At 43.7% G+C, this 26,902-nt stretch overlaps 1 long non-coding RNA gene across 2 annotated transcripts in view; it reads right to left on the bottom strand.

Annotated features, from left to right (window-relative positions):
- Positions 1 to 26,902, bottom strand: part of LOC122173589 (uncharacterized) — a 234,488-nt gene that overhangs the window by 184,203 nt on the left and 23,383 nt on the right. The window contains exon 1 of one of the 2 annotated variants that reach the window (XR_010599393.1): positions 5,624 to 5,722. The exons of the other annotated variant lie outside the window; for it this stretch is intronic. This is a non-coding gene — a long non-coding RNA (uncharacterized LOC122173589). Of the gene's footprint in view, positions 1 to 5,623; positions 5,723 to 26,902 lie in introns of those variants that run through there. 2 annotated transcript variants of the gene reach the window in all.

The following is a 26,902-nucleotide window of genomic DNA, read 5'->3' as shown; positions in this document are numbered from 1 at the left end:
AGTGACCTCACAGTGCCTTCTCCAACCAATCATGCATCCATGGCCCCTGCCTGTAGAGAGAGTGGAAGGTTCAGAGAGAGCAGAGAGTGGGGGGGGGAGGGAAATGGTCATATGTAGGTAATTCCCTTGGGGAGGTTCCCCATTCCATGCCCCACTCCTTCCAGCGGGCCCTCTCTCAGCTCACCTAGGTTGGCGATACCTGCCACAAGCCCACATGATTCAGCAGGGGGAGCCCCCTGCTCCCTAGAGCTGCAGTGACTGACAGCACCACCGGCCAGTCACAGCTCTCCTGGGGGCGGGGGGGTGGGGGGGAAGAGGAGTGCTCTGTGAAACAACTGGAAATCTGCTTGGTGTACCAGCTGCAACCCATCCTCCATGCTAAGGTCAGCTGTCTAATTTGCCCTGGCTTGCCATACTCCCCTAGAAAGTGATGTTCCCACCCCCACCCCATTGAGAACCCATGATCTGGTCCTTTAAGTGAGAAGAAGGCCAATGCACCTAGTCAGCTGATCTCAGTTAGGCTTAAAAGAGAGGCCTGGGGAAAACAGGAAGCCAGTGAGAGTCAGTCAGGAAGAGTCAGGAGACTGGAGGGCGGCTCTGGGAACAGCTGCAGAAAGTTCTCTGCCAGCACTCTTGGGAAAGAAGGTGAAATTATCAGGAAGCCAGTGGAGGTGTGTCCTGGGGCAAGGAGAGCAGCAAGAGGGGGTTTCTGGCTGACTTCCCCAAGCCAGAGAGCTAGGGATGGACAGGACTGAAGGCAGGAGCAGCAGCAGAGAGAGGTGCCTGCTGCTGGAGAGCTGAAGGCAGGATAGCAATGGAGGAGCTTACCCGCGGATGTCTCCACACCGGAGAGCTGCCCACAGGGAAACAGTAGGAGGGCTGGGTGGAATAAGAGATGCTCCCTTGGTCAAGATGCTCCCAGCAGAGAGGCTGTGGTGCTGTGCTGGAAAGGCTGAGGTGGCTGGCCTGGAGGAGGGACAGAAGAGGACCAACAAGGAACCTACATGTGGCAGAAGACACCTAAGTGTGATAGGGAAGGACTCCCAGCAGAGAAGCTGGTGGGGGTGTTCACTGGGAAGAATGGGGCTCTAAGGACCATAGACACTGCATGTGGGAAATGTTTGGGACTTCTTCTGGGGACTATTTGAATGATGTTTTGGTAATAAACCACGCTGATGCGCGAGAGGATAACTTGCATGGAGTTTCTGGGGTTACCGGAGAGGGGAACCTGGGGCATGTGCTATGCCGTGGCTGTCCGAGGAGGCAATTGTCTGGCAGGGCCACCTTCTTGCGCACCCTCCTGTCTTTTTCTATGTAAGCTATTCTAAAGGCAAAACAGCGCGAGTATGAACATCAGTATCCAAGACTTCAAACGAAAGAGCAAGCCAGCAACAAGTTATGAAAGAGAAAGAACATTCTGTAGTAGTAAATAACCGAAGTGTTTATGACACAGAATGATAAAGGCAAAAGGCACAGCTCATCGCAATGCAACCAGGCAGTATAGCTCTTTCGCTATTACTTGGCCAACACTATTTGGTTCCAGTCCAACATCCTCCCCTGAAATTCAAACTGTCAGTGTAAATTAAATAAGAAAGAAATCTCAGTCGCCAGCTACAGAGTTCAAGAGTTAGAATATAAGCCCTAGCCTTACCACAGCTGTCAATGCAAAGGTGTTTTCAAGCTAATCCACATCTGTCCTTCATAGAGCAGTTTCACTTCGAAGGCCCAACGCCATGCTCAAGCAAAACTCCGATTGGCTTCTTTTGGGGATTTGTCTGCCTAGAGAAGCCAGGACAAAGCCCACGAACCTCTCTCTGTACTCAATGAATCAACTGCCTCAATTTGTTTAGCTCAACAAAGAGAAGGTTATGGGGTGACATGATCACGGTCTATAAGTACCTAGGTGGGGAACAAATATTTAATAATGGGCTCTTCAGTCTAGCAGAGAAAGGTATAACATGAGCCAATGGCTGGAAGTTGAAGCTAGACAAATTCATATTGGAAATAAGGTGTAAATTTTTAAAATGTTAAGAAGAATTAAGCACTGGAACAACTTACCCACAGTCGTGGTAGATTCTGCATCACAGACAGTGTTTAAATCAAGATTGGATGTCTTTCTAAAAAGAGATGTTTTAGGATTATTCTGGAGAAGTTCTACGGCCTGTGTTATACAAGAGGTCAGACTAGGTGATCACAATCTATGAATGTTCAGTACAAATTGCAGCCCTTAAAATTCTGCATGGATCCAAAAGATACAAAAAGTCAAAATAAGAAAAAAAAAATAATGTTCCAAAGATTTTTCTGGAAAATAGCCAGTCACCAATGGAACTGGAGGAAACCCTATCATATGAATCATTTAAAAAACAGGACCAGTCTGGACAAAGCACTGGAAAATATACCATAAGGAACAATTTTGTATTGGCAGGGGAACAAACAAGTCTTATTTTGTACGTCTTTTCCATCTCCATTTTCTACGGGCCTGATCTGCAAGGGATCTCACGGGTCAGGTCCAGGTCATGTAAGATTGCTTTAAAGCAAAATTAATAGAAGTTTTATCTAGAGCTGCAGTAGGTTAGATACACTATTTGATTTCATTCAATAAGCCTCGGAACGTCTCAAAGTTAATAAGAGCTCATCTGAAAGGCCTAAGAGAATGCATTACATGCACCTAAAACAGGGGATATGAGCAACCACCTCTGCTTTGGACTGCATATGGGCTCAAGCCTCAATATCCATATTTAATTTTCAACAAAGATTAATGCTGTTTGGATCGGGGGGTTGGGTTCAAGTTATCAGAGAGACAAGGTCCAGCTGCGAAGCTCGGATCTGGATTCAGACTACTACAGAGTCTGTTTGCCACCAGGACTTTGGCTTGTAAGATTATCTAGTCAGAACATACTGGCAATGTGTGTGTTCAATAGTAAAGTCATGCCATAATTATGGGACGCACTTAGCACCCCAGTACAGAAGCAAAACGAATACACCAAAGGATGCTAGCTACAAACAGTGATAAGAGGTTTGGGCAAAGGAGAAAGGTGAGAACAAGAGATACTGAGTTTTCTTTCTAATCACCATCTTCTAAAGAGAACTAAGCACAGTTCTAAACTCTTCCCTCTCTTCGTCACTCATCCTCAACTCTGTGAATGTAACCTTGACTGGAAAGGCAAGTTTGGGCCTTTAAACATAAGTATACTTAAGTTAGCAGTGTGCCAAATGGCTAGAAAAGGAGGACAAGGAGACAGGAGATCTGGGATCTATTCCTGGTTCTCATCATCACTCACTGTATATATTTCAGCAGAACCCCTTAACTTCAGTGTCCCCGTTTCCTCTTGCATAGAATGAGGGTAATAGCATTCACCTTTGCAAAGCTCTTTTAGATTCTGAGCTAGAAGCACAAAGTACCATTACAAACAAGAGGGAAAGAGAGGAGTTGCTGAGATGGTGCAAGTGGGTATAAACTAGGAGTAATGGGATGAAAGTAACCAAAGGGACATTTTAGGCTGAATAGCAGCAAACACTAAACAATGAAGCCCATTAGACTGTGGAATAGACTCCCTGAGGGAAGTGCTGGCAGCCCCCTCACTTGCGTCATTTCAAATAAGACTAGACAAAGCACTAGAAAATATACAGTAGGGAATAGTCACGGGCTATGCTTTGGGGAGTGTGTGTGGGGGGGAAAATAGGCCGGATGATCTAATAGGTCTTTTCCATCCCCAAATTCTATTAATTTATTATTGGCTGTTGCAGAATATGATGTAACAGCAGCCTGCAGTGATTGGCAAACCAAAGGGAGGTCAGAAGTAATTTTTTGGATGCCTTCCGCCTAGTGCACGTCCCAAGCACTGACCGCACTCATTCGGCATGTTTAGCCACCTGGCAGCCCTGCTGTAGCCAACCTAAATATTTCATATAAAGTTGAAATGAAATAGCAAACAACCATCATTCTCAGAAATGTTAATTTTTTCTAGGATTTCTTTTTGCAGACAAATCTAAAAACAAGCGATTGAGCCGAGGTACTTGCTGAGCAAGCTCCAGACCCAGCAGATTCCAGTGGAAGCTGCATGGCAACTGGTGGAACTGCCGTTGGAAACAATTAAGCATTAACAAGGGGGGAATCCACCTGTTGTAGTCGGCTACCAGCTCAGGCTTCACCTAGGGTGGCAGATTGCTCCTGATCTGATGGAGCGAGATCCATTATAAACATAGGCTAGAAAAAGAATCGGACTATTTCCCTCTTTATGGGCATATATCGGCCCAAGCTGCTCAGGTCTCTCTCACACTCCTACCTCTCTGCCTTTTTATTATATATATATATATATATATATATAAAATGGAACCCTCTGAAATAAACCAACAGACGAGCAGATGAATCACACACACACACACACACACACACCCTTGCAAATCTCAGGCTAGAATGTACACACACACACACACACACACAATCCGCTCCCACATAGGTTTCAATGGCTATTTGCAGCACTAGGGCCCGTTTTCACCCACTGTGGGCCAACAACTAGGTGGCAATGTGATCCACTCACATACTTTTTACTGGCTTTATATATTTCACCCCTAGACCCTGGCTGTGCCCTTTCCAGCTCTTCCTGATGGGAAGAGGCAAGAGATTCCTCTTCAGCAGCAGATCATAACAGGAAAAGTAGACTACTAAGGTACTGGAGGAAGGGAGAGTGAACGGCTGAGGAGAGAGGTCGAATCAACTGATTGGGGGGAAGCGGCAAAATTGATCAACCACAGGAAACAATAGGAAGAATGGATGGACTGGGGTGGAGGGAGAAGAGATGTATTAATAGAAAATTGATTAAGCAAGGAGGAAACTGCAGAGAACATTGATGTCACATATTCACAAACATGTGGGATAAAATTGATGGACTCCACTGGATTACATAGGAGGGCATCTACTTTGGAGTCTTACGCAAATGTTATGCAAGTTTTATTACAATTTTTAGTCCGTTTGGCCAAAGTTGAGCCCACGTGGCCAAAACTGGATGAATTGGAAAATATTCTGTCCCTGACTGTCTGAACTACACTTTGTACCTCCCCACATTCTGGGGCAGCCCATGGGCCTTCCAGACCCCTGATATATTTTAGAGCAGCCAGCTGCAATAGCCCCCAGAGGCCTTTGCATTAGCTGAGAATAATCAGGAGTGCAAACAGTTCTCCAGCTGGCTCTACATCATCTAGAGAAGTTGAAATCCACTGTGTTTATGGCCCCTTTACACTCGGCAAGTAATAATGGAGAACCACCCATTCTATGAACCTTGCCTAGCTCCTACTAAATTTCAGATTCCATCTTTCTTCTACAAGTCAAGAAAGACGGAGGCAGTGAAGAGGATAGCTGTTCCCCCCCTTTCCAATGTTAGCTCCTTACCTGGCAAAGTGTCCGTAACTTTATTTTCTTTACCTGTGGTTTTATTTGTCAGCCCAAGCATGCAACATCAAACATAGGTTTTGGAAAAGCTGGTTTTCAAGGAGTAAACAATACTTTAGCTCAATATTTTTATCGCTGAAGAAATTAAACAATGGATGTGATTTCAGTGGCACATGCAGCAAGTGATGTGGGTAGAGGGATCAAATGGTGGCTGGTACAGACAAAATTACTTACATGCTCCAAGACCACTGAATCAGTAGGAACAGCAGCTACAGGCTGGAAAGAGCTGATTTGCACTTAAACATACATGAAACAGGAAACAGTGCAACACTGGCAAGGAATAAAAAGAAAAGTTGCATTTTTTAGATGTGGGATCTTCAAACAAACACATGGCAGAACCACATGTGTCAGGATTAGCCTGCACTTGCTGATTTTTTTTAAAAAAAAATTACTACTTGCTTATTAGAGAAGTGCTCCTTCTCTAAAAGTGACGTTCACATGAAGTTATGACCCTGACTAAAGTACAGGGAGAGGTTAGATCCAGGCTTTTAGTTCTGTTCATTATACAGAAAGGCCCATTCCAAGGTTGGATCTGGATTCAAACCCAGATCCAAACACCCCAAAATCCTGGATCCAGATGCTCCAATATTATGATTTGGGCCCATCTCTAATAGGTCTTGCCAGTGTGGAAACGGGTAACTATGAGCAGGATACATTACAAAAGACAGGAAAACTGAGCTTGAATGTGAGCTATACAAGCCCTCCCAGAACTCTGGGTAAATTACTTGCAGGGCTAACCCGTGCTGAAAGCAACTTTAGTGCGCCAGTACCTGAGCTAGCTAGGATTCGTCGGATCGTGCAGCAGCCACACCCAGTGATTGCAGTCTAGACATACCCATTGCCATTAACCATCGTGGCACATCTTGCAAGATGTGCGCTCAATCCTGTTCCCATTGAAGTCCCACAGAAGTCTCTGATTTTTGTTCTATTGGAAGTCCCCGCTCTTTTAGCAGAAAGCTTCTGTATAGCCAACAATGGTTTTCATTGCATCACAAAAGCAAACCTGAAGAATTCAACATTCTGTAATAGATCACTTCTCTGTAAGATGGCATGCCAGTTAGAATCCCCTGTTCTATACATTACATAGTCTTAATGTGTGAGACCTAGTGGCTAGAGCACTAGACTAAGACTCAAGAGACCTCGGATTTATTCCCTGTTCTGCCACTGGTTTGCTGGGTGACCTTGGGCAAGTTGCTTCACCGCTCTGTGCCTCAGTTTCCCCATCTATATATGGGGAGAAGGACAATTGCCTCTTTTGTAAAGCACTTTGAGATCTACTGATCAAAAGAGCTAGGTATTTTTGGATGTCTCCTGCTAATGGCTATCCCCCAGCAACTGTAATAGTCTGCTACTTACAGTTAGCAGAATTCTTCCTTAGCTCAGGCTGTAGCAGTCTAGGTTTTTAGAGCTGAAGATTCTGCGTTGCTATCCCCACAGACAGGCATGCTGTTTGGATGCACATACATGCAGTTTGTTATGCTTAAACAGAGCTTCTAAAGAGGAATGAGAAGCTTTCTATTGCAGGTCAGTTCTGGGATATGAGACTGAATGTGAATCCCTGTCTGTTCAAGAGTTCACAGCTAATTCAGTTTTACATGTATTGACCGTATAAGGGACAAAGGAAGAAGTGCTAAGTAGTTTGTATTCTCATTCTTTCCATAGCTGAGCACATGTCCCATAGACATTCTGATAGAAACCCTCCCATTCCTCTTTTTCAATGTAATTCTCTCATTCATCAGCGCACTGTGCTGAAGTCTTTTTTACATTTGATAATTACTTACATACCATCTTTGGATATAAATCTCTCTGGCTCTTGTTTTTGGTGCATCAGGGGAGATAGGCTCTCCTCCCGCTGTTATGCCCCATGCGAACAGCATACTAGTCACTGGCTCACAGTAGGTGTCATGTGATCAGAGGCTGCCACCTAGTGCACCCAGATGTGTACTGGATCCATCACACATCTAGAGTGTTAACCGAACAGATCAGGATTTACTAACCGTGGAAAATCTGATTTTTCTACCAAGTGTTTTCTCAGTGTGGCTGGGAAAGGAACACTCAGCCACCACCAGTATTTAGCCTAGAAGAAAACACTGTATGAGCAAAAGAATGGAAGGAAATGGGAGAAGTAATAAAACATCAGATACATCAATTAACCTCATAGACCCTATTTTGCTTTACAGAAGAGCTAAACTGCATGCATGCCATTCTCTGGCCGTGATAAATCAGGGAGATTCTGCAACTGAATCAAGAAACTGAGCCTACTGGGTTTCTTGGGTCGTCTGCCATAGCTCCAGTAGTCAGGTGCAGTATCTGGCAATCAATAACAGAACCTCTTAGGGTTCTTGTAAACTTCTGAGCTTCCCTTTCCATTATTCAGTAGGGGCTTGATTTTGCTCTGGGTCAGGAAGGAAACACTATTTCACATAGCATGCAGTAAGCCCTGGTGTATTAATGTAGATGGAATAAGTGGGCCAAACATGTTAACAGAACCCAGTTATTGTCCAGCATTAAACAAGGTTTAGTAAACAGAGAGCTTAGCCTGCTTAGCACCAGGGCAAACACACCATTAAAATTATTCTATTTATTAAAAATACAGAAAAGAAAAAGAAAAAAAAACAGTGAAAACATTTGAAATGTAAAGTATTAAGTAAGGCTTTCATTTTAACAACGTTACTGGCTCTCTTTCCCTTTAGCTGGAGTGAGTTTTTAGAAGAAAAAACCCACCACCTTGTTTGACCATTTAAGAGACTGTATCAAAGATGGTAATAACTGTCCTTTTGGGGCAAAGAAAAGAAGCTAGTTGAGATAGGCTGGAGTGGCAGTTGTTGCTGCTGCTGTTAAAGTCAGATCCCATTTTATCTCACGTGATGTTTGGGATTCAGCTGGAGCTAGTCGAGGTGGTGATGTTATCCGAGTCCCTCCCTTTGGCCCATCTGGTCAGAACATCCCTCCAGATTAGGACAAAGAAGGTCTTGGGTTCCAGGAGACATGAGGGTGGCAGCCGTGATGGGGAAGCTCACTCCAGTAGCCTCTGTCTGTTCTTCCATCTTTTCCTCCCAAAGGGAGTGATGGGTAGAATAGGCCTTCCCTTTATCATTTGTCCACCAATTAGGCTTAATATTCAAACACACCAGTTTGGGTTCATTAATTTCTAGTTCCACCTCTGTTTTTATCAAGCATGATTTCAACACAGTCCATGAGTAGGACCCTACCAAATTCATGGCCATGGAAAAAGCATCACAGACTGTGAAATCTGGTCTCCCCTGTGAAATCTGATATTGTGTTTGCTTTTACCCTATAAATACAGATTTCAAGGGGAGACCAGCATTTCTCAAATTGGGGGTCCTGACCCAAAAGGGAGTTGCAGGTGGGTTGCAAGGTTATTTTATGGGGGTCGTGGTATTGCCACCCTTACTTCTGCGCTGCCTTCAGAGCTGGGTGACTGGAGAGTGGTGGCTGTTGGCCAGGTGCCCAGCTCTGAAGGCAGCGCCCCCACAGCAGAAGCACAGAACTAAGGGTGGCAATACCATGCCATTCTTACTTCTGCACTGCTGCTGGCAACAGCTCTGTCTTCAAAGCTGGGCTCCCAGCCACCAGCCACTGCTCTCCAGCTCTGAAGGCAGCGCCACCGCCAGCAACATCAAAAAAAGGGTAGCAGTACCACAACCCCCCCCCCCCCACACACACACACACACAATAACCTTGCAACCACCACAACTCCTTTTTGGGTCAGGAACCCTACAACTACAACACCATGAAATTTCAGATTTAAACAGCTGAAATTATGACATTTACAATTTTTTAAATCCCATGGCTGTGAAATTGACCACAATGAATTTGGTAGGGCCCTCTATCCATGAGTTATATCAGCAAGACTTTTTGTTTACAGTAATCCAGCTGGTCTCCCTTTCATACCTTTTCCCCATCAGCATTTGTCATTATAGGTTATTGTGTCATTTGATGACCTTTCACATACTTTTTACAATTGAGCTCACAATTAGAGTAAATTTGTAGGTCCATTTATCACAACAGTTCATTGAGTTCTCTGCTCAAAGGCAGTCAATAAGTCAGACATAGTTGCTTGATTGTATAAAGGGCAGGATAATTACATGACCTATATCTGTACTTGAAGTACTGGCAGCTACCATAAATAAAATGGGACTTCATGCTCCTGGGTATGAACCAGCAGTCAAGGGTACACTCTGGTTAACTGAGTTTATCCACTTCTAAACTAAACTCCAAATTTGGTCAGTTTGCCCACTTCTCTTTTTAAAAAAAAAAAAAAAAAACCATTTCACCACTGGTTAACACTTGTTCCTCATATACAGCACTGTGCAGCTGACTAGATGCAATATATCAGGAATGCTCTTTGCCTTCCTCTGAAGCCTGAGGTATGGCCTGCTGCTGCAGGTGGGACACTGGACTGAACAGATCAAGGATCTATTCGGATTTGACAAATCCGGTTTATAAAACCAGAGAGCTGTCTCCCTTTGCCAGACCAGAACCTAATTCCTCAAACCAGCTGCAGGTGCCTTAGCTCTTCCACATTCCAACCATGTGCAGTGCTATTAAATCTGCTGTCTTACTGGGCTGTATACATCCCATTTAAATGGATCATCATTGCAGGACAAAAGGCTGCTATTTCACTTCTCTGCATTCCTCAAACACCAGAATTCTTTGTAGCCTCAGTCCCTGCCCCTCAGCACTGGGCTGTAGAGAGAGCTTTCACTCCATATCAATGATCAGAACCTCCTAGCACCAGTTCTTAGTTAGCTCCCTGATTCTCTTCAAGTCTCATCGCAGCACTCATCTCTTCTTCTCTGCCATATAGCTCCTAACTCTTCATCTAGAGAAGAACATATTTTATACCCTTTGCCTCCCAGTTTTCATATGGTCAACCATTTTTCCCAAAACTTGTGCCTTATACCCCACCCTTACTCTGTGCTTTTACACATCTGAATCATAGAATCACAGAAGATTAGAACTGGAAGAGACCTCGGGAGGTCATCTAGTCCATCTGAAGGTCCATCTAGGTCATCTGAAGCTAGATATATTCCAACTAGAAATCAGGGGCACTTTTTTTTTTTAAACATTGAGTTAATTAACCATTGGATCAATTTACTTTACTAAAAGATGTGGTAAATTCACCATCATTTGAAGTCTTTACATCAAGACTGAAGGTCTAAAAATGTACTCCAACTGAACCATAAGGGTGGATGCAGGAATTACTGGGTGAAATTTTATGTCCTGTGTTATGCAGGAGCTCAGACTGGCCTTACAATCTGTGATTCTACAGATGCTAATAGTACAGTATATTGCAATCTATAAGTGTATGTATCAATCTGTCCTTTTCCAGGGGACTGCACATTATGTCGCTGGGAAGGCTTGTGTGTTTCGATGACCCAAGAGGTATCCCAGCAGGATTTTAACTCCTGGTAGGGCATCCCATGGTGGACATATCAAAGTGCAGGGACCAATCTAAGAGCAGCCCACTGGTTCTCCAGGCCAACACCCGATCATCATCAAAAAGTTATAGAAACACAACAAGGTAGATATTCCAGCAAACAGCACAATAGACTGTGGATAGTGGTGCCTTGCTAGTGCCCTAAGTGATGGCCAACTGCAATTGAAGGATTCAGATTCAGACATATGTATTGATTAGTCATCTGTGATATTCTTAAGACACCAGCACTAGACCAAAATAATTGGTTTTGTATTAGACAAGTTTCATACCCATGAACTCTCTTCCCAGTATGAACTAGCAAAAGGCCGGTGCACAAGGAAAAATCCCTATGAAAGCTTATTTTTGCAAGAATAATGTAGTGACACATTTTCAGCAATATACACTGTATTATCAAGCTACAGTTAGACAAGCCAAATATTTTTGTGTAATTTCTGCAATAAAAATATGAAAGCAGCAAATTTTAGACAGACTGGCTTTTGATAAAGCTGCACTCCAAGAAAAATAGACGTTTACGTGAATTACCAACAAAATTGTTTTGGGGAAGAAAGATGCTTGGTATCATAGGCAAATTCATTAAGCCAAAGTTTACATGAAAAATATTCCTGTAGCGGCGGCCCTATAGATTTATGCATCCTGTATGTACCATATGATGCTGATCACTGGACTTGTCTCAAGCACTCTGACAGAGTAGCCTACAATTTCTGGGGTACTTGTGTATTTTCCAACGGTTGTTATGATGATTTATGACTTACATTTATTCTATACACTGTGGCACACTTACAACTAATTTGAGCTATATACTTGCAAGCGTCATTTCACCCGCCCAGACCATGGCTGAAATGCAACTACTTCCAGGGCAAAATATGACAACTGTTACCGTGTGCTGTTCAAATAGAATACAAGTGTTTAGAACAAGAAATGAAAACCATCATCTCTCCAGGTATTCCTATGGCCCCAGCGGGGTAGAATCCAGGCACCTCACAACACCCCTGTGAAGTACAGCTCTGCAGCAAACCTGAAAGACCTGGGTGGGACAAGCTCTCAGGGTCAGGTTCTGAAGCAGCCCCACCATGTGGAGTGCCCTGGGCAGGGGACTCCAGGGTTTCCACACTCCTGAGTCAGCTGGCTCCCCAGGCTGCAAGACTCCCACACACTGGTGAGCCGGCTGCCCCTACAGTCAGCCTGCCTCTCACGCCAGCTGGCTGGGGAGCCCTGGGGACCATTGCCCCAGAGCTGCAGACCCTGGAAGCCTTGGCAGCTGTGGAGTGAACCTGGCACGATTCTTGTCATTTTCACTGCTGCCCACCACTGAAGAGCAGTGGTGAAATGTTTCACAGCTTCTATTAAGTGGTGGGCAGCAGTGAAACTGATAAGAATCATGTGTAACACCCCCCCCCCCCCCCCCCACACACACACACACACACTTTCCTCCCTGGGTTACTTGGGAGCAGGCAACACTCACCTGTGTGCCTGGGCGCCTGATGTTGTTGATATGAAAGAAAATCAAACAACAAATATAGTATACAGTAATAAATGAAACTTATCTAACTGGCATTTACACTGCCACCATTTACCCCACCCCGGAGTGTACACTCCTCTGGATTTCTGAGTCCCAGACGCTTGCTTGCGTGGGCGTGCTTGAATGTCTGAAACTGGAGACAGCGCTCTGTTGGTTCTGTGTATCAATCCAGCCAAGGCAACAAGCTGCACAACCCCTCTGATACTTGGAGTTGGCCCCACCAAATGTCAGCAGTTCTGGGTCCTGGTTCGATGGGAAGATCACTCTGCCTCTCTTCAGGCTCAGACTCTGCTGTGCCCCTTCCCTTGCAAGTACTTTCCCAAACCAGAGTGGGGGTTGTCACAGTTCCTTCACTGCAGCCCACCTCAGTCAGCTCTAGGCACAGCAACAGTCTCTGCCCTGGCTCCAGTGAAGCCACTAACCACCTCCCTAGGCTACCCATTCCAGTGCTTCACCACCCTCCTAGTGAAATAGTTTTTCCTAATATCCAACCTAGACCTCCCCCACTGCAACTTGAGACCATTGCTCCTTGTTCTGTCATCTGCCACCGCTGAGAACAGCGTGGCTCCATCCTCTTTGGAACCCCCCTTCGGGTAGTTGAAGGCTGCTATCAAATCCCCCCCCCCACCCCCGCCCAAGCTTCTCTTCTGCAGACTAAATAAGACCAGTTCCCTCAGCTTCTCCTCATAAGTCATGTGCCGTAGCCCCCAAATAATTTTCGTTGCCCTCCAATGGACTCTCTCCAATTTGTCCACATCCTTTCTGTAGTGGGGGGGGGTCCCCAAAGATGGACGCAATACTCCAGATGTCGCCTCACCAATGCCGAATAGAGGGGAATAATCACTTCCCTCGATCTGCTGGCAATGCTCCTACTAATGCAGCCCAATATGTCGTTAGCCTTCTTGGCAACAAGGACACGCTGTTGAGTCATATCTAGCTTCTCATCCACTGTAATCCCCAGGTCCTTTTCTGCAGAACTGCTGCTTAGCCAGATGGTCTCCAGCCTGTAACAGTGTATGGGATTCTTCCATCCTAAGTGCAGGACTCTGCACTTGACATTGTTGAACCTCATCAGATTTCTTTTGGCCCAATCCTCCAATTTGTCTAGGTCACTCTGGACCCAAACCCTACCCTCCAGCCTATCTATCTCTCCCCCCAGCTTAGTGTCATCCATGAACTTGCTGAGGGTGCAATCCATCCCATCATCCAAATCATTAATGCAGCATTCAGTCAGGTCAATAGGCATTAAAATTGGTGGTGATCTCTCTGGACTGCTTGGTAACAGTGACCATAATATAATTAAACTTAATAACCTGTGTCAGGAAAAACACCACAGTGGCCCAACACTGTAGCATTTAATTTCAGAAAGGGGAACTACACAAAAAATGAGGGGGTTAGTTAAACAGGAATTAAAGGGTACAGTGCCAAAAGTGAAATCTCTGCAAGCTGCGTGGAAACTTTTTAAAGACACCATAATAGAGGCTCAACTTAAATGTATACCCCAAATTAAAAAGCATAGTAAGAGAACCAAAAAAGAGCCACCATGGCTAAACAAAATAAAAGAAGCAGTGAAAGGCAAAAAAGCATCCTTTAAAAAGTGGAAGTTAAATCTTAGTGAGGAAAATAGAAAGGAGCATAAACACTGGCAAATGAAGTGTAAAAATACAATTAGAAAGGCCAAAAAAGAATTTGAGAAACAGTTGGCCAAAGACTCAAAAAGTAATAGCAAAATTTTTTTTAAAGTACATCAGAAGCAGGAAGCCTGCTAAGCAACCAGTGGGGCCACTGGACAATCGAGGTGCTAAAGGTGCACTCAAAGATGATAAGGCCATTGTGGAGAAACTAAATGAATTCTTTGTATCAGTCTTCGCGGCTGAGGATGTGAGGGAGATTCCCAAACCTGAGCCATTCTTTTTAGGTGGCAGATCTCAGGAACTGTCCCAGATTGAGGTATCATTAGAAGAGGTTTTGGAACAAATTGATAAATTAAACAGCAATAAGTCACCAGGACCAGATGGTATTCCCCCAAGAGTTCTGAAGGAACTCAAATGTGAAATTGCAGAACTACTAACTGTAGTCTGTAACCTATCATTTAAATCAGCTTCTGTACCAGATGACTGGAGGGTAGTTAATGTGACGCCAATTTTCAAAAAGGGCTCCAGAAATGATCACAGCAATTACAGGCCTGTAAGCCTGACTTCAAACTATAATAAAGAACAATATTGTCAGACATATAGATGAACATAATTTGTTGAGGAAGAGACAACATGGTTTAAGTAAAGGGAAAATCACACCTCACCAATCTACTAGAATTCTTTGAAGGTGTCAAAAACCATGTGGACCAAGGGGATCCAGTGGATATAGTGTACTTAGATTTTCAGAAAGCCTTTGACAAGGTCCCACACCAAAGGCTCTTACACAAAGTAAGTTGCCACAGGATAAGAGGGAAGGTGCGATCATGGATTGGTAACTGGTTAAAAAGATAGGAAACAAAGGGTAGGTATAAATAGTCAGTTTTGAGAATGAAGAGAGGTAAATAGTGATGTCCCCCAGGGGGTCTGTTCTGGGCCCAGTCCTATTCAACATATTCATAAATGATCTGGAAAAAGGGGTAAACAGTGAGGTGGCAAAATTTGCAGATGATACAAAATTACTAAAGCTAGTTAAGACCCAGGCAGACTGCAAAGAGCTACAAAAGGATCTCTCAAAACTGATGACTGGGCAACAAATTGGCAGATGAAATTTAATGTTGATAAATGCAAAGTAATGCACATTGGAAAGCATAATCCCAACTATACATATAAAATGATGAGGTCTAAATTAGCTGTTACTACTCAAGAAAGAGATCTTGGAGCCATTGTGGATAGTTCTCAGAAAACATCCACTCAATGTGCAGCGGCAGTCAAAAAAGCAAACAGAATGCTGGGAATAATTAAAAAAGGGATAGATAATAGGACAGAAAATATCATGTTGCCTCTATATAAATCCATGGTATGCCCACATCTTGAATACTATGTACAAATGTGGTCACCCCATCTCGAAAAAGATATATTGGAATTTGAAAAGGTTCAGAAAAGGGCAAGAAAAATTACTAGGGGTATGGAACGGCTTCTGTATGAGGAGAGATTAATAAGATTCGGACTTTTCAGCCTGGAAAAGAGACGGCTAAGGGGAGATATGATTGAGGTCTATAAAATCATGACTGGTATAGAGAAAGTAGATAAGGAAGTGTTGTTTACTACTTCTCATAACACAAGAACTAGGGGTCACCAAATGAAATTAACAGGCAGCAGGTTTAAAACAAATACAAGGAAGTATTTTCTTCACACAATGCACAGTCAACCTGTGGAACTCCTTGCCAGAGGATGTTGTGAAGGCCAAAAAAAGAACTAGATAAATTCATGGAGGATAGGTCCATCAATAGCTATTAGCCAGGATGGGTAGGTATGGTGTCCCTAGCCTCTGTTTGCCAGAAGCTGGGAATGAACAACAGGGTATTAGATCACTTGATGATTACCTGTTCTGTTCATTCCCTCTGGGGCACCTGGCACTGGCCACTGTCAGAAGACAGGATACTGGGCTAGATGGACCCTTGATCTGACCCAGTAGAGCCATTCTTATGTTCTCATTCTCAGACTTTGACTATGCAGATGGCATTCTTCTAGTACAGAGCCCTGACAGGTTTCGCTAGGCACTCCAGCAAATAGAAGAGGAATTTGACACGTTATAAGCATATTTCCATAAAGAATATGGAGTGTGATATGGATATGACATAACTAAGATATGTTTTATGCAAGACAGGTCATGTGAGATATCATTGAAAAGGTTATGATTTACTGAATATGATTATCCAATTTGTATGCCTATATCATTTCTGTATCTAAAGTTAGGAATATGGATTAAATATAAATTAAATAAATTATGGCATTCTTATTTAGAATTATAATTATAAATAAAATAAATAATCTATGGCATTCTTCTAGTTACAGGACTATGTAACTATTACAACTGGGTGTGTATTTGGGAGACACTCACCAGACAACAGGCCATCAGATTTGATGGGCCATTAAGAACAAACAACAAGACTGTGAAGATACTAATCTCTCTCCTCCCCGGGAGGGTTCCTGGGATGTAGCCACCACTACTAGGTCAGGTAGTCTTGTCACCTGATACTAAACATTATCTTGGACTTCTGTAACTTCCCACTAAAAGGAGGGGGGGGTCAAGTTTGGGAAACAAAAGATTCCCACCTTATGTAAATCTTATTGAAGGGTGGGGAGGAGGGAAAATGGGACTCTCCTCCATTGCCTACCTAAGAAGAAAGACGGCTGACAGTACCTGAAGGGACAAAGAAACCAACCTGAAGGGAACGGCAGGGGTCCAGTCTGTAAGAAAATAACTGGAACTCTGAGCTACAGAAACCCTGCATCCTGCCTAAATTCAACATTTAGGGTGAGAAATAATATTTTGTAACCTGTTTCTTTAGTGAATCAAGCTTAGTTGGCGTGTTTTGTTTTATTTGCTTAGCAAACAGAACAAAGCAGATTACTATTTCTTTAACTACTTAAAATCTGCTTTTTATAGTCAATACAATTTGTTTTGTTTATTATTACCCAGTTTATGTAATTTCTAACTGGGGGGCAAGAAGCTGTGCATCTCTCTCTTCATATTGAGGGAAAAGGGCAAAATTTTATGAGCTTGCACCGTGCAGATTTTTCTATACAGTGCAAGACAACATACCTTTGGGTCTGCACTCCAAGGGAGGTGGGCACCTGAGTGCTGTGGCAAGACCCTTAAGCAGAGTCTTCCCAGAGCTGATCTCAGTGTCTGTGTCTTTTTGCAGCAGTGTATGGCCTTGCCTGTGTGTGTGCTAGAGGAGGCTTAAGAGCCTGGCTCAGCAAGACAGGGTAAAAGAGGGCCCAGGCTGGCAGAACAGGCAGGCTCAGTGGTATCCCAGTACATGAGGTGGCACCATAAAGGGAGCAACCTGTCACACAGTTGTGTTTTGTGATCAAAGACAAAACTGCAAAACTTAGGAGCAGGTCAACCTGCAACTCCAATCTGCAAATAATGAAACTGTCGAAGCGATCTCCTGCTTTTGTTCTGTACTCACGAGTTTCTCCGAATTTTCATACAGAGGTTCTTCACCAGATTGGCATCACAGCATCTGACATGGGTCATTTACAACTAATATGGAATCAACATCATCTCACCACAACAACCAAGTTCAGTATCTATTTGACTGGTATCCTCACCTCACTGCTGTACAATTGAGAAACATGGACACTATGCCGCTCAGACTGGGCAAAGCTGGCGGATTTCCACACAAAATGCCAACGTCACATATTGGGCATAAAGTGGAATGAATTTGTAATGCAGACATTTACAGTCGCTCCAGTCTACAAACTAATGGGGCCATTGTCCACAGCCGGTGTCTTACACTTTTTGGACATGTAGCCAGAATGTCACAAGACATTCCAGTGAACGCCATTCTCTGGGTGGCCTGTAACGTCCGGGATAAAATTCCACCAACTGAGAGGTGGAGACAGCCCAGAGGCAGACCCCCCAATTACATGGGTGCATCAAGTCTGGTCCAATGTTGGACTTTCAGCCCATCAAGCCCTTGTGGCCGCAAAGGAATAGACCAAATGGTCACCAATCGCTACAGCCAACCGTTCAGCTAAGCATGGAAGAAGACCTTACCACCTGTCCGTATATTTATATTTAGTGGAACCAACTTTGTGACAAAGGAGACGATTCCACAGATAAGTGTGACTAACTACGGTAATCCAGTATCCTAACAAGGATACATTTAAGGAGCACCATCATATCAAAATGAATGTTTCATCTCTGCTGTAGTTTATGGTGGGGGAAGGAATCAAGCTTGGAGTAACAGATATGCTTAAATGAACAAAACAAAACCCCTCAAGGTTTCCTATAACCCCCAGATCCTTGGCAGAATCAGCTGCCAAAAATCTGTTCTATCAACATAGAAAGCCAAGGAAGCTTACTCCTACCTGTCACTGTCTTTGCCTTAATCCAGCCAAAATATAACTACTCTTGATTGGTAAAGCTGCACACAAACCACTGGAGACAGACTATCAAACAAACCTTTAGACAGCATGGAGACTGCCATGGCAGGATCTGATACAAAAGACAGATCCATACATTGTATCTGTAACAATTCATGCAACCTAATTTTATTTAGCATGTGCATAGTCGCCTAGCTAAGCGATGGCATCTTCAGTGGCGTGATGCAGTTCTTCTAGGCCACCGCCGAGCCTAGTTAGCAGGCATTCATCGACAACATGTGTCATCGTCTGTGTTGAGCCGCAACTGCACAAAGGGCTGTCACGAAGGCCTCAGCAATGCCGGTTGGCTGCACAGAGACCTTGCCTGATCCCAAACCTGTTCAACAGGGACCACTGGCGACAGGACAGGCCAAAACCAGGCAGGCAAATTGTGGGGTCAGCGACAAGGGCCTGGTTGGGGATTATAACAGATATCCATTCCTCTCGCCAGAGTGTTTCCACCCTAACATCCTGGCTTGGTAGATGAAACCATAATAGGCGACGTGATAACAAACGTGCAGTTGGTGGTTTAAAAAGGTCATGGTGCAGCAGCAGGCTTGAGTTGTCATGTACTTTCTCCAGTAACTTCCCAGTGGCAACCTCTCGTCTGATATGAGGCGGCGCGATACTGCTCAGAACTGGAAGCCATGGGAGTGGAGTCGGATGCAGGGTGCCAGAGATGATACACATGGCGGCATGTAACTGCACATCACCAGTTTGGTGTGTGATGATTGACTCCAAACTGGTGCGCAGTACTCCGTCACCGAATACGCCACCTAGTAATAGTTTAAAGCAGCAGCAAATCATAATGATAATTTTTTCCTTCCTGGGAACAGGTATCAAGATATAGCCAAACCCACCTCTCCTCCGGAGCTTTCATCCACTGAGTGATCAACTGGTTTCTCATATTGCACTGGTTATTGCCAGTGCTTCCTAACCCGCCTGTTTCTCCTTATCTATGATAACATTGTGATGAGTTGGACCCTCCTTCTAGGATGCCACCTGATGTACTGGGATTTCACTGAGCCTCTCCTGCTCCACCAGCCTGGGTTCCCTCTCTGTTTTGCTGAATTAGGCTCTCAGGCCTCTTGCAGTGCGCATGCACGCACACACATACAGGTAGGGCCACACCCAGCTGCAGCCAGACTGAAGTCAGCTCTGTGTGAGGGAACTCCCCCAGCACTCACGTGCACACCCCTTTTGGGAGATAAACCCAAAATAATACTATCTTGCACTGTATAGAAAAATCTGCACAGCGCAAGCTCATAAAAATCCACCCTCTCCCTCAAAGTGAAGAGAGCTGTGCATGACTTCTTGCCCCCCCCAGTTAGAAATTACATAAACTTATTTTGTTCATTATTAAACCCAGTTTAACAACTACAAAAAGTAGATTTTAAGTGGTTAAAGGGATAGCAAACAGAACAAAGCAGATTACCTTAGTAAATAAACAAGAGCCACACACTGAGTTTAAACACACTAGATAGGTAGGATACGAAACTAGCAAATTCTCACCCTGAGTGATAAACAGGCTGGCAGATTCTTAAGGCGCAGGTTGCCTTGGCTTTCCCAGGTTGTTTTTTTTGTTTTTGTTTTTGTTTTTTTTAAAACCACACACAGGCTGAAAATCCTTCCAGCCTGGGACCATGACTTCCCACAGTTCAGTCTTTGTTCCTCAGGTGTGCTGTTGTAGGGAGAGGAAAAAAACTTTTGTTGTGACCTGGGTCAAACAGTTCCCATTATACAGAGCTCTCTCTGAGAGGTTTCCATTGCACACAGTTCCTTGGGTAATCCATATGCTTGTGTGCATTTCTTCAATAAGCCACTAACATTGTTTGGCCTCATCCAATGTAGCACATTTGAAATATAGAGACGTGGTCAATATTCCCAGCTTCAGATACAACAATGATACATGCATACAAAGTGGATAAACACATTCAGTAAATCATGACTCATGTAAGGTATCATTGGAAAGGTTATCTTGCATAAAGTACATCTCAGTTATGTCATATCCATATCATAAGCATATTTCCATAAAGAATATGGAGCGTAATGTCACAGACATCTACTCTCCCAATGTCTCTTTATGATATTTCCACACTTCTAACTGCTGTTTGTTGCAGGGAGAATTGGGTGGCTCAGGGGACTAGTAGTGGGATATGGAGCAACCTTCATGTTGCTGTATCAAACCTGGCCAAGGTCATTGCTGTTTGATGAAGTGCCAATGACCTCTGTCCAACTGCTAGTGGAAAGGCAGAGACATCACAAGACAGAACCACAATTAAGACCCTTGCTGTCATTCCCAAGAGAGATATCATGGAGTGAATGGGCCCGGAGACCAAACTACAATGATCACCATTAAAAGCCATAATTTACCAACCATCACCACAACATGGCATCTGAGAAAAAGAAAAACAGGCTGTGGCCACTATTGGTAAATTATGACATTTTAATGGTGACCATTGTATCAGGTCAGCCATTGGTACGGCAGCATGAGGAAGCATGCACTACCACTAGGCTTGCTGCACTTGTTCTGCGGAAAATAAAGGTATTCAGCCTCCAGGGCTTTCAATCTGTCATATTTCATTAGCACTAAATTCACTAAAAAAATAACCATATGAATTACATAGTACAAAGTTAAGTTATATTGTTAATACAGTCAGTATGTCTTGTAGTGAATGGATCAGTGCTCATGCTCTGGAATTTGTTGAAGGGCTATAATCTGTCATTTGTCTCTAGAATAATCTAGGAAACTTCTGCTACTAGGAAATGAAGAAATAATCTTGGGTTGCAGAAGTCTCTCTCTGTTGAATTCCTCCATTTACCCACTTTCTGCCTCTGCTTCCATGTGAGAGTTGAGTTCTGGCACCTTCATTCCATCTTCAGATCACATCATGGGAATACCAACCCCTTGGTTCTGGCATCAGCAATTATAACATTTCCAGACAGACATAAATTAGCCTTTTCTGCATTTTAACTCATAAAAACAACAGCAGCTTCGAAGCACACTGGCATTAGTATTAAGATTAAGTATTGCAACCTGCTATTGTTGGCAGAGTCAGACTGGCCTCTCTATTTTCCCCACCTTCTTGTAATCCTCCATCTTCTTGGAGCAGAGCTAACTGCTGTGCCCATTCGTTTCGCCACAGAGCAGTCTTGGCAGATGCATGCCCTTAGGCTGGGATGATTTTTACAAGCATCATTTTCATATTTTCATTGTTTAACTGCTAGAACAGATAAATATCCAGCCAGGCAAACATACTGAACACTGTCAAATAGTTACATATTCCATGCTGAACTGCAGGCTATAGATATCCTTCCAAACACCGCCCTGGTCTAACTCTGCCAACTTCAGCGCATGACCAGGAACAAAGTCGGTCCATAATCTTCTAAACACCAGCTTTTGAAACAAGCATAACAGCAAAATCACACATAACCTCTCTGGCACTTCGTACACCTATGCTCTTATACACAAATAGGAAATGCTGTTGTGACCACCACTCAGTGGTTTGCATCTCAAAGGTATGGGGTTGCAGGTGCTCACGTGACAGGCCCCTCTTTGCATGTGATTCATATTTCAAAGGCTGAGAGTATTTAGATTTTGCTGGAACAGCTCTCAGGCTCTTGATGGCCTGGGAACCAGTGTCGTTTACAGTGGTCTCAATCCCTTCCCCTCATTTCAGCCACTGATCTAGGCTAAGGTTGAACAAAGATAGGGGTCCTAGAACCAGAGTTCATTCCTTTTTTTCTTGATTTGGAAGCAACCCTTCCTCAGTGCTTACCCTCCTCCTTGGCTGATGCAGTGAGTCCCCTTTCCTGTTTAGAACTGGTTGAAAAGCAGTCATTTGACTTTTGTGGGAAATTTTGGGGGGGAAAAAATCCTCAAATTTTCCCTGAAGATCCAGGAGAAACACAAATTTACTCAGAAATATTCATTAAAAAAGACCATTTCCTTTTGAAAAAGGTGACAAAAGTTTTGACCAATTCAAACCAGTGGAAGATGGTAGCAGAACTTGTGGAATGAAAAGTTTTCAGCAGAAAAAAAGGTTAAATCTACACAAGAGGAATCTTCTGCTCTGTCCAATCCTTCAATCATCCCTACCTCTCCTGACCCTGATAATAGTTTGCTGAAACTTACTTGTGAGAAATAATGAACAGGTCCAAATGGTGGTGGATGCCTAGCTAGGTTAAAGTGCAGTTGTCATTAGAAAGTTGACAAAGATTGACAGGGCCTTTGTTGTTTCTTATCAGTGATTCCATTTGAAATTGCTTCAGTGAACAAGACAAAAATGATTTTTCTCACTTCTAGCTTTTCAAACTCCACCAGGGAGTTGATCATCAAACTGTCTTCTTTCTGTCACTTACCTCATTCTCAGTAACAAGATATTATATTCAGAACCAAGCTGGCAATGTTGTTGGTGATGCATTTGGAGGAATAAGGTCCAGTTTACACTTCTGTAAACATATTAGTTCTGATATTCCTGCACTAGGTAAAAAAATAGATCTGGCTGGCAAATATTCCTCACCCCCTTGGAAAATGTCTACTTTTTGATGAAAAATTGGAAACCAAAATATTGTGGCTGAAAACTGAAATCTTTTGAATCTGACATGCCACTGCAATGCTTCATAGCAGCTGTTGTTCATTATAGGCTGGGCTCCCTGGTTGAACTGCATCTCCCATGATGCACCATGGTCTCCCTTCTTGGTGAGAGGGAAGCAGTGCATCATGGGAGGTGATGTTCAGATGGGGAGCCCAGCCCTTAGAAGAAAACGGGGGACATGCAGCAAGTGAATTAAAATGGACATAAAGCACTGCAGCAGCAACCTTTCTTAATCAAAATATTTGGGGTTTTAGTCAAAATATTTCAGTTTTTGGGCATGCAGGTTTTTGGGATGGCAGCATCTGAAGTGTGGTGGGGAAGGGGCAATAGCATACCCAGAACTGCCCCATCTCCACTCCCAGAACCTAGACACCAGTAGGTAGGAAAACCTCTCCACAGACAAGAACAAGGCATCCAACATCTGCATGTGGACTGAGGGAAAAGGGAACTACTCCCTAGGGGTAGTATGCTAGCTGCACCATTAGCCCCTGGCCATTAGAAATCATCTCTTTATCTGTATTTCGCTTGGAAGGTCATGAAGATAGGACAAACATAAGCCCCATGAGTTCAGTTCCACAGCCACTTTTCAGAGTAAATCTTCATTTTCAAGCTACACTATGACCAGCTTTAATGTAAGCAGCACTTACTTTTCTGCTGGTTCACTTTTCGCAAGAGCATAAACAACAGCAAGTTGCCCATTTTAGCATGTGACAGCTGGTTATACCTAGACAGGTCCTGCCCTCTGAACAGAGTGCCTGTCATTGCTTAGATGGAAAGGCTGAAGTTACAGAAACCCTCCCATGTCCATCTCCTCTTCTGTATCCCCATCCACACTGGGTTAAGTTTTGTGCAGTTCAGCTCCTAGAGGCACTATTCCCATGCACCTCCCCATCCCCCACACAGGCCACCCCTGCCTGCCTTTCGGGCAGAGCTCCTTGAGAGTTAAAGGGTTTGTAAAAATAGTTCTCTCTGTCTGCCCCACTTCTGATTCATGGTCCACTTAGGTAATGTCTCTTTCAGTTACATGGAACAACTGGGGCCCCCATTGACCCCAGGGACATTACATCTTCATAAATAAGGGGAGTTATATACAGAAATAAATCAAGACAACATTTAAAACATGTTACAGGGAAACAGTAAAATGCAAGGAGACAAAAAAGCATAATCAAAATTCAAGGATTCAGGCCAAATTCTTCATAAAAATAGCTCTTCCAAAGACTGTCTCAAACACACACTGGATTTCTCTACAGCATCTTGGCTGACTGATTTTACACAGGCTGGGGAGTAACAGTTTCCTTCCCTAGCCACTGACTGACAAACACGGCTAAGACTAAGCAGATATAGCTCAACCCACTTTGATCGATTGGGCTACTCTTCAGGGAAGCCATGCATTTCCGCAAATGCTACTGTACATCAAAGTTTCATGGTCAAGAAGTCAGTCAGGTTTTTTTGGTTTTTTTTTTTTTAAACCAAGCACATTGCTCCATAGTCAGTTCAGCACCTGCTGGTGTAACACACACACACACACACACAAGCAATTACAAACCAGACATCTGCTCGGGATGTTGCTCACTGGATTGATATCTTCCCTTTGCGATGTATCCGCAAGTTTTTTTAAAGCTTCCACATGCCAGTGCTGTTCCATCTGCAAATCTGGGACTAGCCAATGATTTGTCTGTACAGATCCCTCATGCGGACATGGATTTGGGGGGATTAGATTAGATTAGATTCCACACTCGGGGCAGGTGGGCTCATCGGCCTTGGTAGTCAGCTCAGCGAGGAGAAGGAAAACTCCAATTTCAAACCAAAAGGTGTCGGGTTTGTACAGCTGGCCTGTAAAGCTTGTCCTACAGCTAAGTTCATGTGAACTGATGTCAATGTCAAGTGTATCCCAGCAGGCTAGGATGTTCCCTGCAAGTGACGTACAACAGCCCTTCCTGACGGTTATAACTGGGCAAGGGCCGCTAAAGTTAAAGAGCGTAATGCAGGTTGCTCCAACTGAAGACAAAAAGTTGAGGGAGGCTAGGCTACATTGATGTGGACATATATGGAAGATGACCAGAATGGAGACCATGGACTCGGTACATAGACCAGATATCAGTGGACCTCAGAGAGACCAATCTGCATAACAGCCTGGAGTCTGATCATGAGTTTTGGAAGGCAGCTATTAATGTCGCCAACACTGAATAGGGAAGCGGCAAGCAAGATAACAATGACGACTAGATTCTGCACTGAATCAACTGTTCTAGAGGGAAAATTCATCTCCTAGGGAAGAGGGTCAAAATAGATTTTATGTTTTAGGATTAGGGCTAAGTGGGACATAAGTCCTGCAATGGTCCTTTGCACAGGAGTGAGTTTTACCCATAGAGATTGGAAATCCAAATTGGTCAGTAAACAATGAATGAGCTGTATAGAGCGTGTCAAAGTACCCAAGGTGTCCATAGTTTCAGGGATACCAAACTAATGTTTTTGCATAAACCAAGCCCTCATAAGTAACAGGGTCTCATCTAAATTACACCAGTCAGAGAAACATGCCACAGAACTGATGCCAAACCACAGCATTTAGTATTCATTATGAATCTCAAATATAGGCTGACCTAACTCCCATTAAAGTCAATGGTAGCTTCTAGGGACTGGCCCAAGATGCAATGAAAAAAATTAAAACATACAACAGTTGCCAACAACTGGTAGAGATCCAAGTCAAACCCCACCTCTATTGTCCCTGTTATGTTCACGGCATGCACACGGAGAAGTTAAAGTATTTTATATTTTTATCTTTCTAGTGTGTTGGAATATAATGCTACTTCTCAGAAGTCAGAACCTGAACCATCCAAGAACCCAAAATGAGAGAGACAGAGACACAAAACAGCTGCTTCCTAAAACAGAGGCACTACTCACCTTAGGGCTTTCTGCAGACTGACTACTGAGGACAGTTCACATGCTTCCCTGCAAAGCCTCCTGCCCTCCAAGCAGGACCAGGAAACCTCTTAGAATTTCAAAGTTACAGCTTGTAACAGTACAACACAACACTATCCTCACCCACTTATTTGTGTCCATTCCCCCATGAAGAAAAATCCATTTTGAATAACTGTGAGCTGTATATTATCCTAAAAATCAACAAGCTTGACCTGTGGTGACCATGAAGAGATGGACATTCTAGAGCCAACGACTCTCTGCACTGAGGACCCTTCCACTCAGCCCAGTAGCTCAGCCTTGTGCAGGTATTTTATTTTAAAACTGAGGTAGTGACATACAAAATGAGTATGGCCTTCAAGCTCTTGGCAAATTGCTGGTACGGCCCCTGGTATAGAAAGACATGAGCACTCAGGCTGTTCTTCCATGTTGGTTGCCCATGCTATATTTTTAGCCTGGGTGGATGTTTAATGACCCGTGAGACAGTCTGATCTCTAAGCCATTGCCATTAAGCTGTGGTGGCTGTGGTTTGTGGCTTTGCTGCACTGACGCTAACAGGAGGGATGGCTGACACTCTTGCTCGATGGATGTAGGCTTCTTCCAAACCTCAGACTTTGAAACAAGACATTGGCAAGCCCATTTAGAAAAATGATTTCATGCGTGTACAAATTAAGCCAAAGAACACAATACTTGTCCCTTTGGTGTTTATTTTAAAATAAATTATTCCATGTTCCCTTTTCTTTCAAAACATTAAACACGACTCTGCGTATGATTGTGCTCAGAAGGCTACAGACATCTGTACTGATGAAAAGTCAGAGGCATAATACTGACACATTATGCACCATGGCACATACTCAAGAATGGATTCCTCTGTCTCTTCAATACTAA

The sequence above is a fragment of the Chrysemys picta genome, chromosome 3 (genome assembly GCF_011386835.1).
Source record: "Chrysemys picta bellii isolate R12L10 chromosome 3, ASM1138683v2, whole genome shotgun sequence".
NCBI lineage: Eukaryota > Metazoa > Chordata > Testudines > Emydidae > Chrysemys > Chrysemys picta.
The sequence above is the reverse complement of the archived record's forward strand: the minus strand, read 5'-3'. Positions and strand labels throughout refer to the sequence as shown.